This window comes from Rhineura floridana, chromosome 8 (assembly GCF_030035675.1).
Source record: "Rhineura floridana isolate rRhiFlo1 chromosome 8, rRhiFlo1.hap2, whole genome shotgun sequence".
Classification (NCBI taxonomy): domain Eukaryota; kingdom Metazoa; phylum Chordata; class Lepidosauria; order Squamata; family Rhineuridae; genus Rhineura; species Rhineura floridana.
This window is the reverse complement of record NC_084487.1, coordinates 116,634,760-116,660,522: the sequence shown is the minus strand read 5'-3', so window position 1 is coordinate 116,660,522 and position 25,763 is coordinate 116,634,760. Positions and strand designations below refer to the sequence as shown.

The 25,763-nt window shown below is 40.9% G+C and overlaps 1 protein-coding gene across 15 annotated transcripts in view; it reads left to right on the top strand.

Annotated features, from left to right (window-relative positions):
• Nucleotides 1–606: 606 nt before the first annotated feature.
• The window catches only part of PPFIBP1 (PPFIA binding protein 1), a 181,114-nt gene continuing 155,957 nt past the window's right edge, over nucleotides 607–25,763 (top strand). For 10 of the 15 annotated variants that reach the window (XM_061582183.1, XM_061582184.1, XM_061582177.1 and 7 more), the window contains exon 1: nucleotides 608–805. The gene's annotated coding sequence lies outside the window, so the exon portion shown is untranslated. Of the gene's footprint in view, nucleotides 806–25,763 lie in introns of all 15 variants that reach the window. The other 5 variants (XM_061582182.1, XM_061582181.1, XM_061582180.1 and 2 more) reach the window with 1 other exon arrangement.

Below are 25,763 nucleotides of genomic sequence, written 5' to 3'. Positions count from 1 at the left end.
AAATTGTGGAGGGAATATTTGCAACAGTGACGCGAGGGCAAAGAAATGGGCGAAAGAGGGAAGTAGTTAAAATGCAACCCTTATTCTAAACCCCCGCTGTGTGCTAGTTTAGGCACCTTATAGGATGTTTTGTGCGCCATCAGGCTTTAGCTGTAAGGAACCTGAAGTTGCTGAAAGTTTTTTGGAGGAGTGGGTATTTTTGCCGATGAGTCATTACAAGAGTGTGCAAATTCTGAAACTGCTAAGAAAACAATGATAAGGAAACGATTAAAAAATGATAAACCTCTCTCCATCCTCTTAAACCAGTTTTCACTTTCCTTTTGTAATAAAAATTGCAGCTATTCGTAGCTCTCTGATTACTAGAACACCTACACCACCCCTTCCCCACTGACTCTAGAAAAATCACTCCCCCCCCACCAATCCTGGAATGTTTTAAAAAAAACAACCCAACCAAGACCAAGCTGTTCTCTTAGTTCCCGAGTGACTTTCCCTCACTCCAATCAGAGTTAGCGAGTGGGCTGGCGTTCCAGACTTTCTTCCAGTCCTTTTGGTCGCTCCCTTTTTGGGGCGGGACGAACCTGGAAGAAGGAGTGACGTGTGTTGCTCCCTCGTTCAGTCCTTGCTTGGCATCCTGACATGGTGTAAGACGGAGAGAGCTCGGGAAGAGGGGAGAATCAGAAGAGGGGAGAGAGAGAGAGAGAGGAGAGAGAGAGAGAGAGAGGATGATTTTGTAAAGCTGAACAGAGGGCGAGGCCTGAACCGAAGGCAGAACTTCTTGGAAAATCCTGGTGTGCTTTCGACTTGAGTAAGTGGCTTTTCTTGTACTTTGAAGACTGGTCAGGAAGAGTGTGATGTTACCACAGGCTTGCCTGGAGTTTTTCTTTCTCGGTTTCCAAACCGGCTTCTCTTCGTGAGTTCCAAACATGATCGCTCTTTAAACATGCTTTGTTTTTGAGGTTTCATTTGTTTCATTCTCTGATCCTGAATCGGTTCATTCCCCCAACCCACCTGGCTTTTTCAGTATCAGGCTCCTAAGTTTTCCCAGTTGCTGATTTATAATAAGCCTGTCAGCAGGAAGTGCAACGTTAGGTCCTTAATGGGGGTTGATCTTCTTTCAAAGGCTAAATTGAGAAATGTAACTTGAATAATAGGGTGGGATGAACAAGGTAAGAAGAAGAATCCCGTAGAATCCTGCATAGGCTTTGTTTAAAGCGGCTCAAATGACATGTATGTGACATTTAAAAACAACAATCCCAAACAGGTTTATTTGCCTTGGTGTGTGTAGTTGAGACCACTGGAAAATATGGTAAACCTAGGAAAAAGAAGAATATGGATTTGAGATGTTGTAAACAATGCTATTGTTGGAGAAAGGATTTGAGTAAGGCATATGCTTAAGACATCCTAAGAACAGATGCAGCTTTGGAAGAACTGGCAATTTTTGTCTTCACACTGGTGGTAAATGGGAAAGGCGAGAACAAGTGGTGATTGGGATATTGCAGGACTCTGAAAATCTTGTCATACTTGAGATAATATTTTTGGCTGCAAGCTTAATGTTTTCCAGTCTGCGGCTCTACATATCGCTAGATGGAAGAAGTTTATTAGCTCAGTCCATTGGTCCTAATAAAAGCAACTTGGGGTTTTATATATAGTTTTTAAAAACCTCAATACACCTAATTAAAACTCCTCACTAGCAGTGCAGTCCCAAAGGCGGTGGAATTGGAACTGAAATCTTCAAATGGATTTCTTCTGCACCAGTCTTGTAGATTTTTGTTATAGCTGTGCCCATGTGTTAATAGCTGGAGGACTGCCGTTTAATTGAATTTTAAAAATTGTGGTTTTATTAATTTAAGATTTTGGGGGAAGAGGATGATCAGAATGTACTCGCAGTATGTTCACTGTAAATGTGGCTTTAAGGCTGCAATCCTTTGCATGCTTACCAAAGGGTAGGCTTCATGAAGCATAGTGGGATTTCATCTATAGGATCTGGCTGCATATGTGAGAGCTTCCAGGGAATATTTCAGATGAATTGTGGCAGCACCTTTCCACCTCTTTGTGTTTTTAATACTATGTTTTCTCCTACTTTTAATGCCTGCCAAATTTCTGCTGCCTTTGCCTGGTGAATGCATAAGAGCTCCTGTGAACACACAGTTCTTTATTTGTCTTCCTGCCTGTGAAACTGGAAGCTGCCATATATTCCAGCTAGACATCTGGTGATTGCTTACAGGAGCAAAACAAACCCACCTTCTTTTGACGATGTTGGGCAGCAGCAACTGAGGAAGAGTTGGGAGGGACTAAAATAAAGAGTGATTGAAGTGCCTCTTTGAAGCTGGTGCCTGCTGGTCTGTCTATTCAGTTTAGTATCTTTAACCTCTGCTCTGGGATGTATGCAGTATATGTTCTTGTGTGTGTAAATTGTGGTGAAATCCTGTTATGTTTGTCCACTATTGCACTTGTACAGATACAGTTTTGGGAATGTATTTATTACCAGTGACTTGGATCCCAGTTTGGTGCCCACTAGTAAACACGTATAATCGAAAAAGTGGGGGAAAGAATTTGGCTGTGTATATGTGGAGAATTGCCTTCCATGATGTTTGTTTAAAGGAGTCATGAGTCTCATGAGGATCCTAACCCTGAAGCAGCTTTCAAAGTAAATCCACAAATGTTCCTAGCCCACGGACTTTTTACTGGCTCCATTTGTTTACACGTACCTAAGAGTAAGCCCCTTGAACCCAATGAGACTTGCTTCTGGGCAAAGAAGCATACGATTGTGCTATAAAACAGCATTTTTCAAACTTTGTGACCTTGGCCCTTTCTAAACATATTCTAATTTCTGAGTTGTACATACTGTTTAGTTGGTGGGCATGTGAAGGTTTTTGCCCATGGCAGTGTGTTAATGCATGTGAGACCTGTGGATTAGGGAGAATGGACTTTACAGATAATATCAACATGGCTCCTTTCCCTGTCCTCTTCCCTAGCAACAGGGTCTGCTTGTCTGTTCTAGACATTGACCCAAAAGACAGGAACTGAGCAGTTCCTTTATCTGCTGCATTTGGAGTCGCTTCCCAACGTTTCAGAAAGAGAACATTTGTCTTCAGCGGCAGTGGATCACTTTTGCAGTCCTAGCATTTGTCTGTTCTACCTATAGGTGACTTACTACCTTGTGCCCCTCATGTTTTCCCCCCTTATTCATGCCCCTCAGTTTGAAAATCTTGCCCTGCACTGAGAACTGCTCTAAATAAATTTTGGGGTGGGTGGGTGGGAATAGAAGCAGTTCTTCCTTGCCATGGTGACCCTGTGAGTAACTGTTTAGAAACCTATAGAGCTATGCAGCTGCAACAGGGATTGAGACTGGTTTGCAGTGAAATAGGCGTACTGGCATCCTGTGAGATGCAGATTCATCTTGCTGTTGAGACCCCAGTCTAACAAGTTTATTAATAGAAATATTCTGTTAATTCACTTATTTAATAGACTTTATCTGCCGCCATCCAGAATGCAATATTTTCCTAAGGTGCCTTGAAGTACCTAATACACACTCTCCTTCAAATCAGTAAGAAGCCCAATACAATCACAGTGAATCCACCCCCATAAAATCATACTGTCCTGTTTCATCCAGCCACTCCATACAGGATCTAAAACAGGGCCATGGAGACATGGAATACTCCTGAATGTGTGAATGGTCCCTGCATCCAGTGGTAACTTTTTGAGGGTAATTATAGACAGGGCAGGTAGTAAAAGCTGGTCCCTGACAGCACTCTTCTAATACTGGAAACCTGTTACCTGAGATGTGAGCTAATCCTTGGAATTAAGCAAATATGTTAGTCACTTGTAGGTTTCCCATTCTCTAAGCACACTCTCCTTGATTCTGTGGCATGGCAAGATGAGTGACCACTTGGTTGGGAAACATATGGGCCAAAGCCCTAGACCAAGGGTCAAAGAGGATGAACCAACTTGGGAAGAGATGGACTGTCACGCATATGCAGAGGAGGAGGTGGAAGCTCAGTATTGCACCATGGGGTGGAAGGAGATATAGCAAATGGGATTGGAGCAATTTAGATAATTCTTTGATGGCTTTCAGGATGGCCTCCTGGATAGTTCTATCAAATTCTTATCATGGTTTTGCATGTAGCTAATATATTGGATATGGTAGTGATACCTGTTGATGGAATGATAGGTTTATCAGTGTGCACCAAATCTGGAGCTCGTATATTATTGCTAAAAGTATGAGTTGTAGGGTCCCTCTTTGAAATTTCATCATGACCACATACACACTTTGGCAGTATAGATATAAAGGTGGTCTACCTTATGAGGCTGTTGTAAGGATTACAGGGATAATGTATGTGAACAGTCTTGGATCACTTGAAAGCTGTATATAAATGCTCAATATTTTTCTTCCTCTGTGTCTTGAGGTTGATACTGATCAGAAGAAAAGCAGATAAGGGATTGAGATTTCAGTTCTTGTCAGGCTTTCTCTTTCATCGCAGCACCATTAGAGAAAAACAGCATATAAGTACTAAGTATATAACAAAGGGAACTGAGGACAGCTTTTCTGGTACTAAATCCTTAATACAATAGTAGTCTTTTCAAACCTGGGCGACCCTTTTTTTAACTACAATCTGTAACCTATTTTTAACTTCTTAAAGTATTCCTGTACCCCTCCTTCCATGTCCCTTAAAAAACAAAAAGGAGGCACAATAATTAAATAGTGCTGCTATTGGTGGCTCCTGTCTCGCCAGTTGAAGACCCACGTCTTATCTGTTTCCTAGGCTTGTGGCACTAGAGTGGAGTATTGGACAGCATATTGACCTGTAGCTTGGGGGGGGGGGAAAGACTTTAAAAAAAATGTAATGTATGCTCAACAGACTGAGGCCAAAACAGGCTATGGAAACAACGTTAAACATTGAGTTTCTTTGCCTGGAAACCTCAAGTTGTTTTTCAAAAGCTGAATAAGTGCAGCATGCCTGTATAGTTTACAGTGTCCTCTTAAGTGGCTTTTCTGATTTTCAAGGATAGATTAAAGCAGTTTTATAAAACATATTTATAGGTAGTGACTGATTCAAATTTACCTCATGTTTTTAATTTGCAGACAAATTTTAAGGTTTTATGGGGGCATTCAGCATTTTTAGTGTTTCTTCCTCTAGCCTTGCTCAAGGTTTTGATAGTAAAATATGAACTGTGAGCCATTGGTTGTGGAACTTGCAGAAGGGCATAAGTGATCAGAAAAAGAAACCTCTCTATTCCTAAAACTTTAATGCTCAATAGTGCTCAAAGTGCAGATATTCTGAACAGTCAAATATATCTGAAGGCAAAGATGTGCTGAAACATTGACACACTTCTAAATATATATAGTTGCCAACATACTTTTGCATTCTAGTGTGACCAAGGATGGAGGTATGTAGATAGGATGAGAACTAATTTTTAAAGACAGGAAGCACATTTAGTTGCCACACAAATTGTGGTCTCCTTTGCTTTCCCCATGCAAGTGAATGATTTCTTCTCAACAGGGAAAACTAAAGTACTGTACTTCAGGATACTGTTGCACTGGGAGAGAAGCCTGCTGTTCGCACCTGACCCTGGGAGAACCAGGTCTGACAGACAGGGATTTAAGTACTGTATGTGTGTGGTGCAAGTGTTGGTTTGAACACAGATACATGCTACACCCCCCCCAGTGCCCTGGCAATCTATAAGCATTCCCAACACCTTGCACCCATTGTAATGATGGGCGTTTTGCAAGTAGTTTTATAGTGGCTATATTAAAGATATCATTTGAAATGTGGTGTTGGAGGAGAGCTTTGCGGATACCATGGACCGCAAAAAAGACAAATAATTGGGTGTCAGAACAAATTAAATCAGAAATGTCACTAGAAGCTAAAATGATGAAACTGAGGTTATCATACTTTGGACACAAAATAAGACATGAGTCACTAGAAAAGACCATAATGCTGGGAAGAACAGAGGGGAGTAGAAAAAGAGGAATACCAACAAGAGATGGATTGATTCCATAAAGGAAGCCACAGACCTGAACTTACAAGATCAGAACAGGGTGGTTCATGACAGATGCTATTGGAGGTCACCGATTCATAGGGTCGCCATAAGTCATAATCGACTTGAAGGCACATAACAACAACAATATTAAAGATAACTGCCATATGATCTATGTTGCTTGTGACAGAGACATTTTGGAAAAGTTACTAGGGTAGCGCTGTAAAATCTACAGGAAATGCAGCAAATGGAGAATCTCCTCTTAATTAGTAGCCTCTTTAGAAATGAATTCAAGGCTGCCCTTGGCCACTGATGTCTTTTTCTGCCCCCATAAAAACAGGAAGCACAGATTGTAGGCTGATGATCAGTTCTATCTGTGCTCAGCCTCATAAGCGCCAGGGAAGGTAATTGGCATTTGGGAGTTGCTATCTTGCAGCGGGTACGAAGAGAGAGTACTTCTGAGGCAAAGTGGTGAAGGCAGGACTGCTGATTCTGAAGCCCACAGGCAGGCTGGTGAGCAAACGGTTTGTTATGGAAAATAGGAAGTGCTGCAAGGCTGGGTGGGGGGACTGGGAGAGCTGGAATTTGAACAATAATTAAAAACTTAACGGTTAGCTCAAGTCCACTGACCTGCTGGTTAGCCTCCTGCCTGGAGAACTTGGATTTTTTAAGGAGGTATAGCAGGGAAGCTCTTTTGAGAGATATGACCCTCTTCTTTCTCCCCCTCCATTTCATCCATTCCATCTTGGATTCAGTATTGCTGTCTACAACTGTTTGAAGCTCTCTACTCTATGACAGTGGAACAGATCCATAACTGGAGATGTGGGAGAACTGACAAGGGGGGTTGAAAGTGAGGTTTTTGTGAAACATAGAAAGCCCATAATTAATGTGGTCTGAATTAGTAGTACCTAATTCATTAAATAACTTTAAGAAAAGTTAAAGCCCTGTGAGGAGAGACTGAAAGAACTGGGCATGTTTAAGCCTTGAGAAGAGAAGACTGAGGGGAGATACAATAGCACTCTTCAAGTACTTGAAAGGTTGTCATATAGAGGAGGGCCAGGATCTCTTCTCGATCATACCAGAGTGCGGGACACAGAATAATGGGCACCACTTAGAAGAAGCCAGATTTCAGCTGAACATCAGGAAAAACCTCCTAACTGCTAGAGTGGTAGTACAATGGAACCAATAGCCTAGGGAGGTGGTGGTCTCTCCAGCACTAGAAGCATTCAAGAAGCAACTGGACAGCCACCTGTTGGGTATGCTATAAGCTGGATTCCTACACTGACCAGGGGGTTGGACTTGATGGCCTTATTCTACGATACTATGACAATTTAATGTAACAATGTGCTTTATGTATTTATAAAAATATAAATATCAGGGTTGTGTACATCAATGTTTTATTAACTATCCCAGTGCAGTTTGTACACCTGCTAGAACACTGCACGCCAGGAGCAGGTTTGTTTCTTATGGAAGAATTGGGAACAGAATCCTGACAGCACTTTCCCCCCTTATATCTCTTTTACGTAAAAAGGCCAGACTTTTTTTGAGTAAATGAAAGCTGAGTTTTAGGCAAGGGGCCTAAAATACCTTTGCGGGAACTAGGATCCCAAAGATGTCATCCCCCTGCCCATGACGCGGGCCTGCTTGGAACAAAATACTCTGTTAGGTTCCTTCCCAGAGGAGTGAGAGTCACTTCTTCCAAAACCAACATTTTCTCACTCCTGCTGTCTGAGAAGTGGCACAGCAACAGCTTTAAATGACTGCCAGCTCTAGATGGGGATTTTTATACTTGCGCAAGGCTTAATTTTCTTTTTTCTTTTTTAAAAGTAGGGAGTTTGCTATATTGCCTTCTAGCTATATTGTTTGTTGTGTGGAAACCCCCCCCCCCCCGGCCGCTTAACAGCTTGGTGTGAACAAGCAACTGGTGCTGTCAACTTCATGCTTGGTCACATATTTGAGGCCCAGCTCTCAGTGAGACAGTCTAAGACTTGCATCTTGAGGATTCTAGCCTAATATGCTGATTTTTCCATGTTAAGAGGATGTTTCGTTTGGCAGAGCATTCTCTTATGTGAGTCCCCATGTACAGTCTTAAATAGTATGGTCCAGACACACACTTACTGCTTTGTTAACAACTAGACATTAGTAAATATAGCAGCCAACTAGAATATCTGCTTTGTTGCATTACAACTGGGCCTATGTATATATTGAGTTTTGCTTTTATATACTAAGTTCTGAAATTCTGAGAAATTACAAAATCCATATGACATTGAAACATTGTTTTCTCATGTAGAAAATAACTGCTTTTAGGTGAATAAGGAAATGGCACATGTTGAAATTAAGGTTTTCCTAATTTTTTAACTGGACTACATTAGTCACCAAACTGCATTATAAATAACTGGTTTATGCTGCTTGCTTTCCATCCTATTACACAAGCGCTACCTTCTGTAAGACAATACAAGGAAAATTATCTTTTTTTTCCTGTGAGAAATACTGGAATATATCATGTGGTCATTCAAGTGCTGTGGCTGATACGCTTCTAGGATACAGTGTTGGTGACTTTGATAAAGATCACCCAATTTGTTTTTGGTAGAATTGAGATTTGAACCAAGGATTTCCCTGCTGTTTTAGCTCACGAGCTTAACAATTATGCTCTACCAATGTGGAGGATGGTATTTATCCTTCTCGAAATGTGCCACTCTTTTAGGTCAATGTATGCTGCACAGAATGGTTTTAGTGTCAGCAGGGTGAACATCATTCTCCATTTTTAGTGCATTAGTCCTGTAACACATTCTGTTATATATTTAACACCTGTTAACACTGGAGAAGGAGCCTGGAGTTGGCTGTGGCATTTCATTCCACATTAAACACATCTGCAGTTCCAAGTTTAGTTTGATTTCTCTTCCAAGAACAGGGTCTCAGCACTCTGGTTTGTTGAAATGATTGATTCTTACATGTTGGAGCATTTGTGAATTTATGTTCATCTGCTTTTGGCTAGTCTTTCTTTAGTTATTAAAGATGCATTAAAAATTTAGAGGCATAACAGTGCCAGTTCTGTGTCTTACAGTTTAGTTCTGCAAACCATATGAAACAAGTTGGATTTCAGTTATTGGGGTTGTAGTCATGTAGATTTCTGCTTCCAAAACTGCCCTTTGTTGAAGAACTGTCCGTAAATTCCAAACCCTTTCCTGAAAGTGTGCCCACTTCAGAGCCATTTTCATCTGCTGATAGACTTACCCTTGAAGCTTCTAGGACTTGCAGGGTCGAAATGTTATGTTCACTTAACCAAGACTTACAAATATCACAAGAATTTCACTCACAACATTCTGTCCAAGTTGCTGATTGAACCAAAAGAGAGTGAGGCTGCTGCTGCTGCCTTCAGAAAATTCATTTGAGACATTATGATTTTTTTAAAACCAGTGCTTTTCAAACCTTTCTTCCTCCAGGAACCCTTGTCTACTGAGGAATCTCTACACATTGGCCTTAGAACCTTCACATATTGCAAAGGATTCTGGGGCATGCTTTATAGAGCATAAGTCAGTTCACGCAGAGCAGCAGTTGTGGGCCCCACAGTTGCCCCACACAAACTTGAGAGTACATCTTTGAAACTTTCAGTGCATCCCTGGAGCTTCACACTGCAGGGGACAGCTGATAGCAATGGGGAAATTGTCCTTCAGGAAAGCCTGTCCATCTTTTCTGACTAGTAAAACCCTGATAGGAACCCCATAAGCCAAACACAATTTGGGAACTTGTGTGCATTCTTACCACATCTTTCAGTGGGGAGACACTAGTTATTACAGACCTATGCAGAAGGAGAAGTTAATGAAAATAGCCTAGTGCCTGTTAGAGCAGTACCTTGGGGAAAAATAGAGCCCTATGTGAAATGCTTATGATGTTTAGACATGATCAGTAAAACTCCCAGCTATGTACATTTGTCCAGACTCTGCTTTGATGTATGACTCCTTCAGGAATGAGGGCCACAGCATACAGTTCTCTTAAGGGTGGTGGTTGTTGTTGTTATTATGTGCCTCCAAGTCGACTACGACTTATGGCAACCCTATGAATCGGCGACCTCCATAGGGTCGCCATAAGTCTTAGTCAACTTGGAGGCACATAACAATAACATTCATGTCAAAAGAAGAGAAATAGCCTCAAGACTGCCTTCTTCTCCCCCGCCCTTTCTTGTGTTGACCTCATTTTCAGACTTCAAAATGAAATTCAAACTCTGCTGCTCCTTTAAGGCTACACAATTACTGGGTGACCTAGTTCTGTCCTACAGTTTTATGAAATGGGAATGTGATCATTTCCCCCCTGTGGGAAAGCAAGGATTACTTTCAAGGTGTCAAATGGATGTCACCTGGGGCCTCTCTTGTTTATGAGGCAAATGTGGGATGCAAAATAAATGGCTCTTCACTTAATTGTAAACGGGCTCTGTGCCATGATTGGCTTTGAGTGAAATGCGATCAGAGTGAAAAGAGTATAATTTACTATCATACCTATGGTGGCTGGTATGTACGTGGGTGGTGAGAGGACCTGTATATTGCAAGAGCTTCTGAAGTGCGGTAGGGGTGTGTGTGTGCGCGTGTGTGCATGTGTGAGTGAGAGAAGGCTATATCTTCTGCAGGATCCATGCTCAGAATCTGGAGGCTTTGTCTCTGTATTCACCTTCCCCCGCTTACCTGCAACAATGTCCCCAAGTGCAGTGCTTTACATCCTCCCATGCTGACCTCCATTCACTGCTGCAGCTGAGGAACACCACTGAAATGGTGGTTAAATCTGCTTGCTGTCCCTGATGCCTCTTTTTTTAACTGTATCCCAGATTACATGTTTCGGTCTTGCTACACTACTCTCTAGTGAGAGATTATTAAATTATTAAAGAAATTATTAAAGAGAGATTGCAATGAAATGTTGAGTTGAGAACTGGCTCTTTACACAAGGCCTACAAACATTGCCTTACTTACTAGCCAGCTATTTTGAGGGATCGTTGCCATGTCCCTTCCCTGAATCTTCTGGCTTGGTAGGGGAGTAGGGCCATATCCTGCTACTGAGAGCTTCCCGCTTGAAAGAGCTCCAGCTGTTGCTTCACCAGATCCTAATGAGAACTCTGGCGAAGGGGGTCTCGGTGTTGCTGGGAATGTCCAAAGGATCTTTGGCTGTGTAAGCTCTGCAGTCTCCATATTCTGGAGCCAGTGAATATTAAGATTCATTCAGAAAGGGAAACAATCCTGTTCAAAGTGGCTGATTTAAAGACATTTATGAATCTTTGGCACTAGAATTACTTACTGATCCACTCCAGTTGGCTTGTGTACTTGAGCCTGTACAAATGTTTGCTGGGCTCCTGTCTTGGGAAAATGGTGTCATCATGATGCATGTGATTTTGGTTTTGATTTTTTTGGTTCTGTATTTTTTTGAGTTGCCATTACTGTGCATATTGCAGCATTGGTGTGTTTACTGCACATGTGAGAGGCACTGGTTCATATGACCAGTGATTCCTCTGTACAATCATGGATCAGCTGTAGATGTATAGGAACAGAAGGAATTTTTTTAATATAAACATTTTTAGTAGAAAGCTTATAGTCATGATGCAAAGTCTTTACACATCAGTTAATGATAATAAGTGAATTTCTTCTGCACCTCTTTCCCTCCTAAAAGACACCCAATATGGTTCTTTAAAAGGTGTCACCTCTTTGATATCTCAAAAGATAGCTTTTCCTTTCTCACAGAAAGTGGTCCTTTTATTACTTTCTCTAAATACACTTACCACATGAAGTGGCCTTTAACATGCTTTACCTCCTTGGGTTTGTGCTCAATGTCTATATATTCAATTTCTTTAAAAACAACACAAATAGGTGTTGCATTTTATTTTGCAGGCTTTACCCATATGACCTGTATTTTAGCTTTACAAACTGATTGCACAACAGTTTATCAGTCTTACTTTAATGTATTTGTTATGTTTTCCCTTTTAGCTGAACTTAGGTTGGGTGGTGACCCAGGGATATCAGATCAAAACATCTCACATGGAGATGGAGCTTGCAGGGATTGCTTGGCTAGCCTTGCCCTGCCTCCACCCATGCCCTCTGCCAGCCTCATGGTCAGTGAGCATGAGAAGAGGCACTATGCAAGCACTGAAGTAAGCATGTAGAATTCCATGTGAGGGGAAGATCCAGATTGGCTCAGGATTTCACCCACCGTCCCCCAATGAAGGCACTTTTCGCATATGTCCCCTTCTCATACTTGGTGAGGAATTGCCGAAGGGCGTGCCATTGTTGAGTGGAAGACTAGCCTATGTAGTTCCATAACCCTTCCACGTGCACTTTGAATATGTGCCCGTGTTTGTTTGAACAGTGACTTGCCCAAGGCTAGACCACAAGGATAGATGGCTGTGGATTTGAACTTGGAGTTTCCACATCCAAGTGTACACTGTACCACATTGGTTTCTTTGGAAGCGTAATAATTTTTTAGTCTATTCTGGTTTGAATTTCATCTTCAAACTCAAGTTTTGGGCAAAAACAAAAAGGAAATGTGATGATTCCATCCAAAATCTTCTCTGAATTCTAGTCCTTACTTTCTTATCCTTTATACAAGGAAGGGGCCTGCTTGGCTGTATTTAAGCCCTCTGCAAACATGCGAACTGCTTTAATGTAGGGGGTGGAGGTAAGCAGAGAGACTTTTTGGAACATCCAAAACAGGTTTATGTGGGCATCTGAGATGGCTTTTCACTATCTGCCTCAGATCAGGAGCATGATTTTTTTTTTTTAAAAAAATTCTGCCAGTCTTCTCCTCCTAAATTTTTTGTAACTGCATGAAAAAAAAAAGTACCGGCACAGGGGACTTTGCTGTGTCAAACAGGAGTAATTTATTGCTGAGGTAAATTACTACTGTTTGAGAGAGCAATGATGAACACACTTTTGGTAACAAAGGCTTTGGGAATGAGTGCGCAGTTATTGCATTAGTATCTCCCCCCTAGCAGTTAGCTTTGGAATTCCTTCCTGGTCTGACAAGTTTTTTTAAAACCTATTTATTTTTTTTCATGAGTAACAAGAAATAAAAAGGGCCATGAGTCATGTAAGGTTGTTGTAGAGATTGGGAACCTCAGGCCCGGGGAACATATATAGCCCTCCAGGCCTCTCTTTCTAGCTCTCAGGACTCTTCCCCAGGCCCCACCCCCTCCTCGGCCCCACCCTTCCCCAGGCCTGGTTTGAACTCTCTTGAGTGTTTCTGCTTGACTTGAGCTCTGATAATTCTTCTTGCTTGCCTGGATGGTGGATAGAGGGGTGTGTGTGTAGAAATTAGCCTACTGTACAAGATACTTCTGTGTGGTGCATATAATGCTCTGTCCATTTTTGCCTCTGGCTCCGCCTACCACTGGGAGTAACCCTCAGAAGGAAATGTGGCCCTTGGGCTGACAAATGTTCCCCACCCTGGACCACGTGACTGTTCCACAGAACAATAACAAACAAAGAAATTGCAATTGTTGAAAGGAAATTAATACCCAATTGACAAGTGGATCCAGAAATGTTATGCTAGTGAATAGAACGATCTGAAACGGCATTTATATATAATGTATATAGATAATATATCTAATTGCTTAAAGCAATTTTAAAAACCCTTTGCGAACTAGAGGCCTCATTTGTCAATGTTCATCTTACTGTCCTTGGTAAATGTTACCTGCTTCCCAAGGTAATGAACAGAATAAGTGTTATCCTATAGTAATTGGCGCTTAAAAGGAGGATTACCGTCTGGCCAGTTAGTTTCATGAGAAACTGTACCTAGATTAGAAGTGGAGCTGAAATAAATACAGTAGAAGCTTTATTTATTTAAGCGTGCTGTGCTTTATCAATAAGAGATGTCCATGTACATTAAGTGACAATGCAATCCTATGCATGTTTACTTGGAAGTAAGTGCTACTGTGCTCAGTGGGATTTTCTCTCATGCAGATGTGCATAGGATTGCAGCCTTAAATGCTTAATCAGTTTGTGTGGAAAAGTGGTTAGATGTTACATCAGAACCTACACCATTTTTACAATACCAGCATAGAGTATTAGGGAGTTGGGCCAGGAAGGGTCTGGGTTCAGAATCCCTCTCTGCCATGGGACAAACTTCAGCCAGTCACTATCTTTCAGTCTGACCTACCTCACAAGTTCTTGTGAGGATAAAATGAAAGCAAACAACCATTTATGCTGTCAAGTAAAAATCTAGAATTGTACCATTAGTTTGTTTTAGTCTAATCAGAATTTTTCTGTAATTACTCGTTGCACCCAGTAAGTTGAACTGGGTTCACCAGCAGCTCACCTTCAGTTTGACGATTGGGTGGTGGAACAGGTGTGAACATGTGTGTTTTCTCTTCCACAGTGCTAATAATTGGTACCATCCTATTGTTTCTGATACCCTTCTGATATAGGAGTATTTGACTCGTTCAGTGACATGCTTAGCGAAGAGAATTCTATTGTGAGAACTCTGTGGTGCAGTGAATTGAAGTAGCCTCTTCTCCTCCCCCCTTTCCCCAAATGAGCAATCTGCCTGGTATTTTTGGTTTTGTCTCAGTCAAGGGAGGGTGACTGTCTGAATTGTATTTCTTTTTCCAAATTGTAAGGAAAAAAGTACTCATTGGTACTGTCATGCTCTATTTTTTATTCCTACCCCTAAAGGTTGGGATTTTCCATAAATGAGTTTTGTTAATCCAGTTGAATTTTGCGGTTGTCTGCCTGTGGTGTATATTGTTCCTGCTGTGGGCATATACTCTTTTCCTCACACTTGCAGCTTCCCAAATGCTTAATTTCTTTCTCTTTGTTGTTGGTTGGAAAAGGACGGCTTGCCAGAGCACTCCAGATTGCAGATAACACTTTTGATAAAAGTCCTAAGTGAAACCAAGAGCTAAGGAGCAAACTGTGCTGAACAGAGATACTTCATGTAAAACAAACCACATCCTTGCTGTGGAGGTGTGTTCATGCAAAAGATTTGTACATGATTAATCAAGGTCCGGTAATACTTGGCAGATAGTCTTGGAAAGTGAAATACCTAATCTAGAAGCCAATGGCATGCTCCTTTCTTTGTGAAACAATTGTGTTAGCCATGTCTATGCTGGTGTTAACAAGTGTGTGAAAGGGAAATATGTATCACCTAGTGTTGTAGACATGCACCACAAAGTTATGGTTGATAGTAGTTTCTTAGCATGTGTCCCCAAGTATTTGGAAATAAAGGTAATCCTTTTAAAATTAATATGTTAATCATAAGGAGTACCAGTGTAACATCAGCGTCACCATGATGAACATGATTGCTGCATAAAGTGCTAGCTCTGGTTAAACATCAATGTGTTTCAATTGATTGATACTGGTTTATACTACATATCTGAATGAGTTCTAAATCTCTCACTGTTCTGGTTCCTAGTCATGTAGAACAGGGAGTTGATCTGTGGTACTACAAAGATATCACAGATTTTTAATGGGATTCTTCACTGCGTTCTGCGTGGTAAGAAGACACTACAGTTAAACATGTTTCAACTTTGTTGTCTGAAGTGCGGATGCATCTTGAGGGAGGGAGTGCCAGGTTTTAGCTTTGCCTCTACAACATTAATTTATTCATTTATCCTTTTATTACATTTATAAACCGTCTTTCCTCCAAAGAGCACATGGATCTCCCCATCCCCATTTTATCCTCACAACAACTCTGTGAGACAGGCAGGGTTGTGACACAGTGACTGTCCCAAGGTCAACCAATGAGCTTCATGGCTCAGTGGGGGATTTGAACCCTGGTTGCTCACATCCTAGTTGGCATTCTAACCATTACACTACACTAGCTGTGGTGGAAGGGGGGGTAGCTTTGCATGCAGGAGTCCTAGGCTCCACCCTTGGCCTTTTCAGTTAAAAGGATGTTGGATAGCAAGCAAATGTCTTTAGGGTGGGCATCCTTTGTTTAGGGGTACAGTTTGTCCCAATGCAGTAATGCTGAGATGGAAGAGTCTTTGCATGAAGCAGGGGGTTGGACTCAGTGGCTTTATAGCCCCTCTTCCACTCTACTGTTCTATGACTCTGTGATTCTATTCAGCCATGGAAGTTGCAAAATGAACATAAACCATTTTGTGAGTGGCAGCCTAGCTATGACCAGTTCCAGTCAAGCGTTAAGAGGAGAATATGAATGAAAAGGTGTGCTGATGCTTAAAAAGACTTTTTTCTCTGCTTAATATCTCTCTCATGCATGCACACATCCACACATGCATGCGAATGCATTGCATTTTTTTAAAAAAGCTTCCCTTTAGTTAAATACCATTGTATCTTTATTGCCTTGCAGTGCAATCTTTAAAAGTATTGTCATCATTGCAGTTTAGATATCGCTGTAATAACAAGTAACAGGAGTTGTGTTTACCATATCATTTGTCAGTAGCATAGGTGTTTGCACTAGTTGCCTTCTGATGTGATTTGGCCTTGGTTTATTCTGAAGATAAGAGATAATACAACTTGTTTCTGTTTCAGGATGGTCTTGGTAAACCACTTACTTTAAGTAGCTTTGTTCCACAGAGATAACTAAATGTCTTTTTGTTCTCCTGTGGGGGTAGTTCTGCTTAAAAAATATTTTATTCAGAAATGTAACCCTGCTTTATTATATTAGCAAAGGGCAGAAAGAAACAACTGAAATGTTGTGTGATATCTGGGGCAATCTCCTGTTTCCTTTATCCAAGCTTGGAATGGAGGGGTGGGGAAATTGTTACCGCAGTCTTGCTGCACTTTCCACACGGTCTGAACATATAAAACCGATTCTGGCCCACTTGCATTGGCTGCCTGTATGTTTCCGAGCTCAATTCAAGGTGCTGGTTTTGACCTATAAAGCCTTACATGGCTTGGGACCACAATACCTGATGGAACACCTCTCCCGATATGAACCCACCTGTACACTACGTTCAAGATCAAAGGCCCTCCTCCGGGTGCCTACTCCAAGGGAAGCTCGGAGGGTGGCAACAAGGGAGAGGGCCTTCTCAGTGGTGGCCCCCAAATTATGGGATGATCTCCCTGATGAGGTGCACCTGGCGCCAACACTGTTATCTTTTCGGTGCCAGGTCAAGACTTTTCTCTTCTCCCAGGCATTTTAGCATGTGTTTTAAATTGTTTTTATATTGTTTTAAATTTTAAAATTGTGTTTTAAATTGTTTTTAAAATATGTGTTTTAAATTGTATATTTGTTTTAATGTTTTTGATTGCTGTAAACCGCCCAGAGAGCTTCGGCTATGGGACGGTATACAAGTGCAATAAATAAATAAATAAATAAGGTGCTTGGAACACCTCAAAAGCATACTGCAAATGCCCAAACCTCAGTCTTGAGTTTATTTGGGCGGGTGAGCGGTAGATCATCCCTGGAAATGTAGGGCCCCTCAAGCACAGGGCACCCAATGGAGTAATCTCTCTCTGCATCTAAGCTTGAGATGAGGGCTTGGGCATATGCTTGTCGCTTGGTGCTTCAGAACCTCTTGGAGTGTATCAGAAATTGCATGTGAATATGTGCTCCAAGTCAGGTGATTGGCTGTGCCTTTTTGTGCGTGCCAGAGGGGAGTGTGATAGTTGCCCTGATGAATATACTGAGTTGTGTTGTGAACCCCTGAAAATGGGCATGAAACAGTCATATGGATCTTAGTTCTATATTTCAGTTTAGTTTATTTGTTCTACAGACCATAAATATCAGATACAGCATAGGGTTATCAAGACAACTACAGCAGAGGGGGGGAAACACAATATACATGCACACGCATTGTGCCTTTTAAAAATAAGAGTATAACAAAATCTGCCATTTAAAAAAATAGTTTTAAAATACAGCCTTATACAGTATTTGAAACAGCTTCGTCTGTACTAAGTTGCATCTGGTTTACCCTTTTTTTCAGTATATGGTTGCAAACAAGTTTTTGGTATGGAAAAGTGTGTCTTTTCAAGAAAAGACTGGCAGTCAATTATCCTGATAATCTACTGTTTTGAGCAAAGCTGGACCTTTAAGCTCTCCATAATGCCTCGGAGTACGTATGTTATAATCCTGACAATTTTGCTTCAGGCTGATTGAATTATTCCTGTCCAAAGCATTCCCAGCATGTGAGTCTTGGTAGTGTTGAATTTGTACATCAGATCTAATTTTGACATATTCCCTCAAAGCTGAGACTGGTTGAAATGAAAGGCAATTATTCTTAGCTTGAAAGTGCTTGCCAGGTATGGAAATAAAAATATTCTTGCAATTACTTTTATTGTGATGAGTTCCCCTTGGGAGGTAATCCACTTGTGCAAGTGTCTCACAACAACTCTTAAGTGCTTCTAATATAAAAAAACAGATTTAAACATTCCAGCTGTTGGGCATTACATTTAAGTCAACATGCTGTGAAATAGACCATAACTTGAGGAAAATCCACTTGAGCAATAGCTTGTCCTCATTTACTCCTGGGAAGTTCAAGTCCTTCATTTAGCACAGTTCTGCTTGAAGGCAGATTTTGTTCAGCAGTATTAAAAAACAGTTTATGGCTGAAAATCCATGTTAATGAAGAGTGTAAATGCAGTGAAATGAAATACAAAAAAAAGTCCAAAAGCATGAATCGAGTAGCGCAAAACATGGTATTAACAGCAGCTTTGCCTACAAGTCCGCTAGAACATACATGTTTTGCTTGCCAGTCTTTACACACTTTTGTTGTCTTGGTATGTTTACAGCCCAAAAATCAGGGTGAGGATCTTGCATTGTTATAAAACTACCTTACAAATAGTCTGGAAAAATCACTAGCCGGTAGAGTTTTACTAGCTATCTGTTCATATATACCTACATTATTAAGAGTGGAGGGTGAAGAAAGAATGGCACTCTTACACTGTATAATAGCTTCATTGCCTATTTCTGTAGCTAGGCAAGTGTTGCTTGTCAATCTTGATTTACTATAATTGGTAGATGGAACTTACGTAGAAGTTACGTCCTATAAAAATGAGAGCATGCATGTATTGTTAATCTTTAGTGAATTAATAATACTTGTGCTTTAAAACAGAGCGGGGGAACCTTTGACCCTCCAGATGTTAGTGGACAGCAACTCGCATCATCCCTGACCATTTATCTGTTAGAAAGTTGGTTTGGGATAGTTGGCTGAACCAATGGAACTACAATATCTGCGCTGGAAATGGAATCTGCTGGATTATTGGGCATCAATACTTCATGCATCTTATCTCAGTTATTCTTACAACAACCCTATAAGGTAGGTCAACATTATCCCCATAGTGCAGATGGACAGCTAAGACAGAAGAAGGGTTTGCCTAAGTGTATTCATGACAGCAGTGAGATTTGACATCTTAGTCTCTTACATGCTGAGCCAGTTTACACCTCGCATTAAACCACATTTAAAAACAAAGTATGGTGTAATGCAAATGCGCAGCATGCTATACAAAAGTTCTTCCTCAGCTTCTCCACCATTCCTGCTGCTAGAAGCAAGCCAGAGTATGGCTTGCTGTAACTTCTGAGCCTGGGTTCATGGTTTGTGTCTCTCCAAACAAATCACAAGCAGTAAGCCAAGAACAAATCTTGGTTACTACTCATGGTTTGTTTGGAGAGTAACAAACCATAAACCTTGGTTTGGATGCTGTGAAAAGCCGACTCTGGCTTGATTTTGGTAGCAGCAGGGGCAGGGGATGAGCAGAGTGAGACAGTTTGAGCAGAGTGGAATAGCACATTCACATTATAGTATAGTTTTAAACTGTTTATTATGATTTGTAAACCAGGCCACGATGTTTCATCTCTCTTAATCATTCAAAAGAATTATTGGCTAGCATTGAGTTGTGAGAAAAACTCGCATATATATGCTATGAGCTAACCACTGTGAAAGTAGAAAGATCAAGCAAGTCTTGTTTAGCAAATACGGCACACAGAAAACTGGAAAGAATAAGCCTCCTGTAATGATTCGGTTCCTGGGGGCAACAGGCATTGGTATTGAGAGGATTTAACATCTCCTTCTTCTCCCTCCCTCCCCTCCCCTCCCCCCCAAAAAACCTGGCTGGTAAATATCACTAGTGCTTAAACAATTGACATAGTACAATATCAGAGAAGTTTATGATGCCATCTGCTAGCAGGTCCACAAAACGTTTTACAGGACCACAAGGTAAAGCCTATACAAGAAGGGGCAGCCTAGAGACATTGGGATGCTTCACAGGAATCCTTCAGTAAACTAGTCTTTCAGGCTTTAGGGACCTGCTTGGGATTTTGTGAATCTTGAGCCCTGTCTTAGTATGTTTGTTTATGATTTAACAGGAAAAGAGACGGGAGAGAACCTATGACCTTGTGCAGTCAATTCATGTGCTCTGACACTGAGCACGTGCCTTTTTTTTTTTATAAGGGGTAGGGGGAGCAGTAAACTTCTCACACATAAGAATTCCTTTTGATGAAATTGATCTCAGAGAACACTTACAAAAAATAATTATACAATTTTTAAAATGTCAGAACCCAAATCAACAACATTATTCATGCTTGGCACAGTGTTCCAGATGATGGGCTTACAAATGGTATCTATTAACCCATAAAAGGTAAACCTGGGATAATGTAACAGTTATTCTTTGTCCCTGCATCTGCTTGTACGAACAGGATAGGAGCAGAATATTGTACAGTAACTATTTTTCTCTGTGTAAACATTCTTTGTGTACTGTATAAAGGGGTAGTAATGAAGATACAATTCTATTTTATGATCATAAAATAAGTGTTTGCATTAACAGTACGATGAAAGACATGATATGATAAAACATGAAAGGATAATATAGTCCAAATAATGTTCCTTTTATAAGGAATCCCTGATGGTGTATACAGATGTTATTTGGCATGGGATGCAGTGTACACAATGATTCATTTTGTTCTGAAAGTTGAACAATCCTCCCTCCCTTTTTGGCAACACTATAGAACATTAGCAGTTATTTTGTTGACGGAGGGAGGTTGTGTCCTAAGAAACCTAGATTTTGAATAGTTGTTGCCCTCTATCCCTGTTAGAGGTATTTATTTTTACTGAGTATTTACATTTTAGAATAAATAAAAATTGACTTAACCCCTTTAGCTTGCCTCACAGTGTAGGGTAAATATTTCAAAACAACTGTAATAGCCCATTGTTGTTCTTGACTGCAATCCACTAACTGCTTTTTCTGAACCAGTCAATTTGAAGTCTGTGCGATTACTGCAAGACGAGTCAGTAGCTTGTGGCTAACAGCCAAAGTGATGTAGGCTTTTGTTTTTTTTATTAAGAGAAACCGCCCTCGGGAACACTTCAGGTTTTGATGCTAGAGTAAATTTGCATAGTTTCTTCTTTGATTTGAAACTTTTTCAGTTATTTTATCAACTTTTGCCTGTACAGTATTCCCACTTCCACTGTTAAAATTGCCCTTGGAAGGCCATTTCACATAATACACAGCAGCAAACTCTGGTGTACTTGACAGGGTGCTGCAGCCAGTCCCAGAAATCCTCCTGCACAAGCTGTTTGAAACACCTCATTTGCACTTTGTATTTTTTTGGGGGGGTGTATTCATACGTGCACACCTAAAATATTTTAAGGATATACTTACATTGTAATGTTTGAAGGAACCCTGTGGGAAATTTAATTCTCATTTTAGATTTCCATATAGGTAGGCCCAAGGATTGTTTGTCTTGTTACCAGAGCTTGCTAGCAACTGTTTAATTCATATGAACATGAGTGCATATTTATCCTGATAAATACTCAAAGAACCTGATCTCTCTGTCCTTTCCATGCTAAATATTGTATGTATGTTGCTGTGAGAACCTCTGGTCAAAGGGAAGCTGGTCTTTAACAAATATGTATCATATTTCCTGAAAATAAATGATTTAATTTACTTGGTATAAATGTTTGTACCAAATTTTTATTAATGTAAATATATTAAGAAGACTTCAGCTAAGCAAATGAGTTAAATACGTAGCTTGAGACACTGAACTCATTATTTCCAGAATATGTTTTTTGTGTGTGTATGTATAAATGTATGTTTAGAGTGGCAATCCTAGCTATATTTATTTTACCATTTTTGCATTTCTTCCTCCATTCTGTTTATGATGGCTTATGTGAAGTTTTCTAGTGTGAGCAAACATTGGCTGGTAAGCTTCTGTGCTGTGTGGGCTTTTGAATCTGTGTCTTCCTGGTCTAAGTTCAACACTCTGCCCGTTACACCATAGATCATGACCCACAATTTGAAGACCAAAGAGGGTTGCACATCTTTGTACTGGTAGTACTGTTGCTGTTTTCTTTGTTTCTGATAAAAAAAGGAACTCAAAGAAAAGGGTGAGCAGGTGCAAAAGAGAACAACATTCCTTTATCTTTAGGCATTGGTCTCCAATGCCCACTATCCTTGACCTTTGGCCCCGCTGGCTGAAGCTGATGGGAGTTAGAATACATCTGAAGGGCTACGGCTTAGTCACTCCTGATATAGAGACAGTACTTTTGTAGATACTGACTTTTCACTAACAAGCTGAACTTACAAAAACATGTTGTATGCATCAATTAAAAAATAGGAGCCCTGTTCTCTAGTCACCCTAAAGAGAAGAGGAAAGAACTGGTAAAAATAAAAAGGAGGGGAGGGTGCCATTTTGTAATTAGGGAGTAAAAAAGGCTTACGGGCCTGAAAAGGTTGAAAAATTTATGGTACTGTTCTACATTATGGAATATAAAGGAATGGAAGCTAGGCAAGGGATGAGGGGCATCTGGGGAAAAGCGTAGGGAGGTGGAATGAGAAAGTAGTGTTATACATTGGATGGATGGGCATGGTGGAAATATATGGTGTGATATATTTAATATGTGACCAACTGGGAAGTCTTGTTATACTTGTAAGGCCAGTAAAAACTTGCTTGAGAGAAGAAGAAGCTGTGCCCCCACAGCCTTGGAACAATGTAGGCAACACTCCCCAGAAGAGAGTGTACATTGTGCGTACATAGGATTTCCCGAAGTGGCTGTTCTACAAGACCTCTGTAGGTTGGCTTGGCCTGTTAGCATTCACCTTGTAATTGGCATTGTAGATATTTCAAGTTGAGATCTGTGCAAATGCAGTTTTAAAACAAAAATGAGAACTGGTTGTGCAAAGCATACAGTATTATTTCATTAACTAGATAATATAGAAGATTAGGGTGGGGGTGAAGAGGGGAAATGAGACTTTATATGTACAAAGATGTCCTCTAGCCGTATCTCTATCTATTGACTTTGTACCAGTGGCTTAATTTTTTTAAAAAATCCACGGCATTGGTCAAAATAGTAGATGATAAAATAAAAGTGTCCACCTCTCTCTCTATTGTCTAAATCAAGAGAGGCTGTGCAAGTGCTTGATTGATGCTTTGAGGCAGTGATGGGCCAGATGAGGGCTAATAAACCGAATTCTGCTAAGATGGTGGCTTTGTGAGTAGGTGGCTCCAAGTTTTCTGTGCTCTTGGAAGCTCCTGATTGGACTACTGCAGGGATAGCTCACCTGTGGTATGTGGGCAGGATCCATCCTGTAAAGCTGTGGGAAGTGGTGCTGGCATGGGCAGAAACATTGCCTTATATTTTTGTGTAGATTCTTTAGTGCAGAGAAAAAGGTAGTGTTTCCAGCCATCACCATCCCAGCACTGGAATGGGCAGAGCGGATATGATTATTGTGTGTCTGCATCTGTGTGTGTGTGAAAGAGGAAGCGAGAGAGAGACTGTACTGTGTATTTGCATGTCTGGTCAGTGTGTGTGGCTATCTGCCCTTGGACTACTGCAGTGTGCTCTGTATGGGACTTCCATAGAAGACAATCAGAGGCTTGGAAGATTTTCTTTCATCTCGGATTGTGAAGCATTCTGGTCTGCAAACAGAGCAAGCTGTCACCTGCTTGCATTTTTGTCACGGTTTGTGTTTACTAATTGCATGGACCATTTGCGGGGAGAGATGTATGGGCTTGCTTCTTAAAAGGATCTTTTGCACCTTTTTCAGCATTGTAAAGGTAAGTGTCAGCGCATCGTGTTTACTTTTGCTGTCAACTCCCCACCCATCGAAATGGTCTACCTTAAAGGGAACTCTTTCTGTGGATGAGAACATAGGAAGCTGCCTTGATACAAAGTCATACAAGAGTTGTCTCAGAATTGTCTGACGTCTGGCAGTGGCTCTCCAGGGTCTCAAGCCAGCCTTATCTGGAGAAGCCAGAGGTTGAACCTGGAACGGAGCAAAAGCTGTGGCCCCTTGCGGAGATACTTCTGTGTGGTGCAGAGGAGTCTTGGGCGTGGATTCTGATGTGCACAGCCAATGCACGCAAAAGGCTGGCTAGGCCTTTTGAGCGTCTACATTGCCCTGTATGAATGAACCAAGTGTATGTCCTAGAAAACACTGACTCGTGTGGCGACATGATGCAGAGCAAGGTTGGTATTTGTGCATCGGGGAATCTTGTGTGCCATTTAGTTATATATTTTTTTCTCATTGAGGAACTCTGAACATCCTTAAGGTTTCTTGGAACTATTGAACTTGTTCAAGCAGCAAGTCACTGTTTTGGAAAAGCATTTGTAAATTGTCTAAATGTAATAACCTTTCTGTGGCATTCCTTTAATACACATGTTAGACTATAATAAAGAACAACTACAGTGACTGATATTTCCTTTATGACTTGAAAATATTTCCTTTGTAACTTGGGATATAATCCCCCCCTGGTTTTCTGCTATTTGCAGTCTTCCTGTTTTTTGTGGTACAGTATTTTCCTTGCCTCTGAGAGTGCAGACTAAGTGAACATTTTACTTATTGCATTAAGAGCTGAACCACATTCGCACCATACATTTATTCCTCTATTATTCCATTTTAAACTTCCCCCAAAGAATCCTGGGAGGTGTAGTTTGTGAAGGGTGCTGAGGGATATGATGAGACTCCTGTTCCCTCACAGAGCTACAATTTCCAGAGTGGTTTAACAATCAGTCTCTCTTCCCATGGAACTCTAGTATGAATGTGGCCCTTTTTATTTAAGAAACCAAGCATATGTTGAATTGGAATAAGGAATGCTTTTCAGTTGAAGATGCCATCTTGCCCTGCAATCTCAAAATAATGATTTAATGTGGCTTGACCTTAGCTAGACTGGAAAATGAAGTGATGTGATCTGATCACTATTCAAGGGGGCTAAGGAGACATGCTGAGCTAATTTAGGCCCTTTTATGTGATAGAGCTCTTGCATCTCTCCTGACCTTCGGAGTTTAAAAATAATGCATTGTGCCACTCCCATAGTTCCTGTCTGCAAAATATATTTGTGTGTTTGTTTTTCCTCTTTCCCTGCCCTGCTTTGCTGTGTTTATACTTGGAGATGGGTAATATGGTGACCTGGCTCCACAGTCCCAGATTTTTGTGGTCAGCTGGTGTCCTTTTGGGTGATTCCCTTAAGAGCACAAGGGCTGCCCTGCTGGCTGAGACCACGGACACATCTTGTTAATCGTTCTGTTTTAAACAGTGGCCAGCCTTGTTCCTTTAGAAATGCAACAGACCTCCCTTGTTTGTCCTGAGCATTTGGTATTTTATAGCATCCTGCCTCTGAACACCGAGGGCCCACTTGGCTGTTGTGGCTTGATTTTTCTGAATTTGCACCAGCTTATAATAGTGTTCATAGTTATGTATTTGGGATGTGATTCAAAGGCTTGCTTCAGGGGCTTGCATGGCCCGCTGGTTTTGTTTTTACTTGGAACCCAAATGCAAATCTACTTTTGAAGCTTCCTGCTATTTCAGTAGGAATTTAAATACAAAGAACTAGTCCTTATGGTTCTTTGTTTCCTGGCCTTAGACTACCTTCATGCTTTACCCTAAGGACTGGCAATCTGCACACATAGGGCC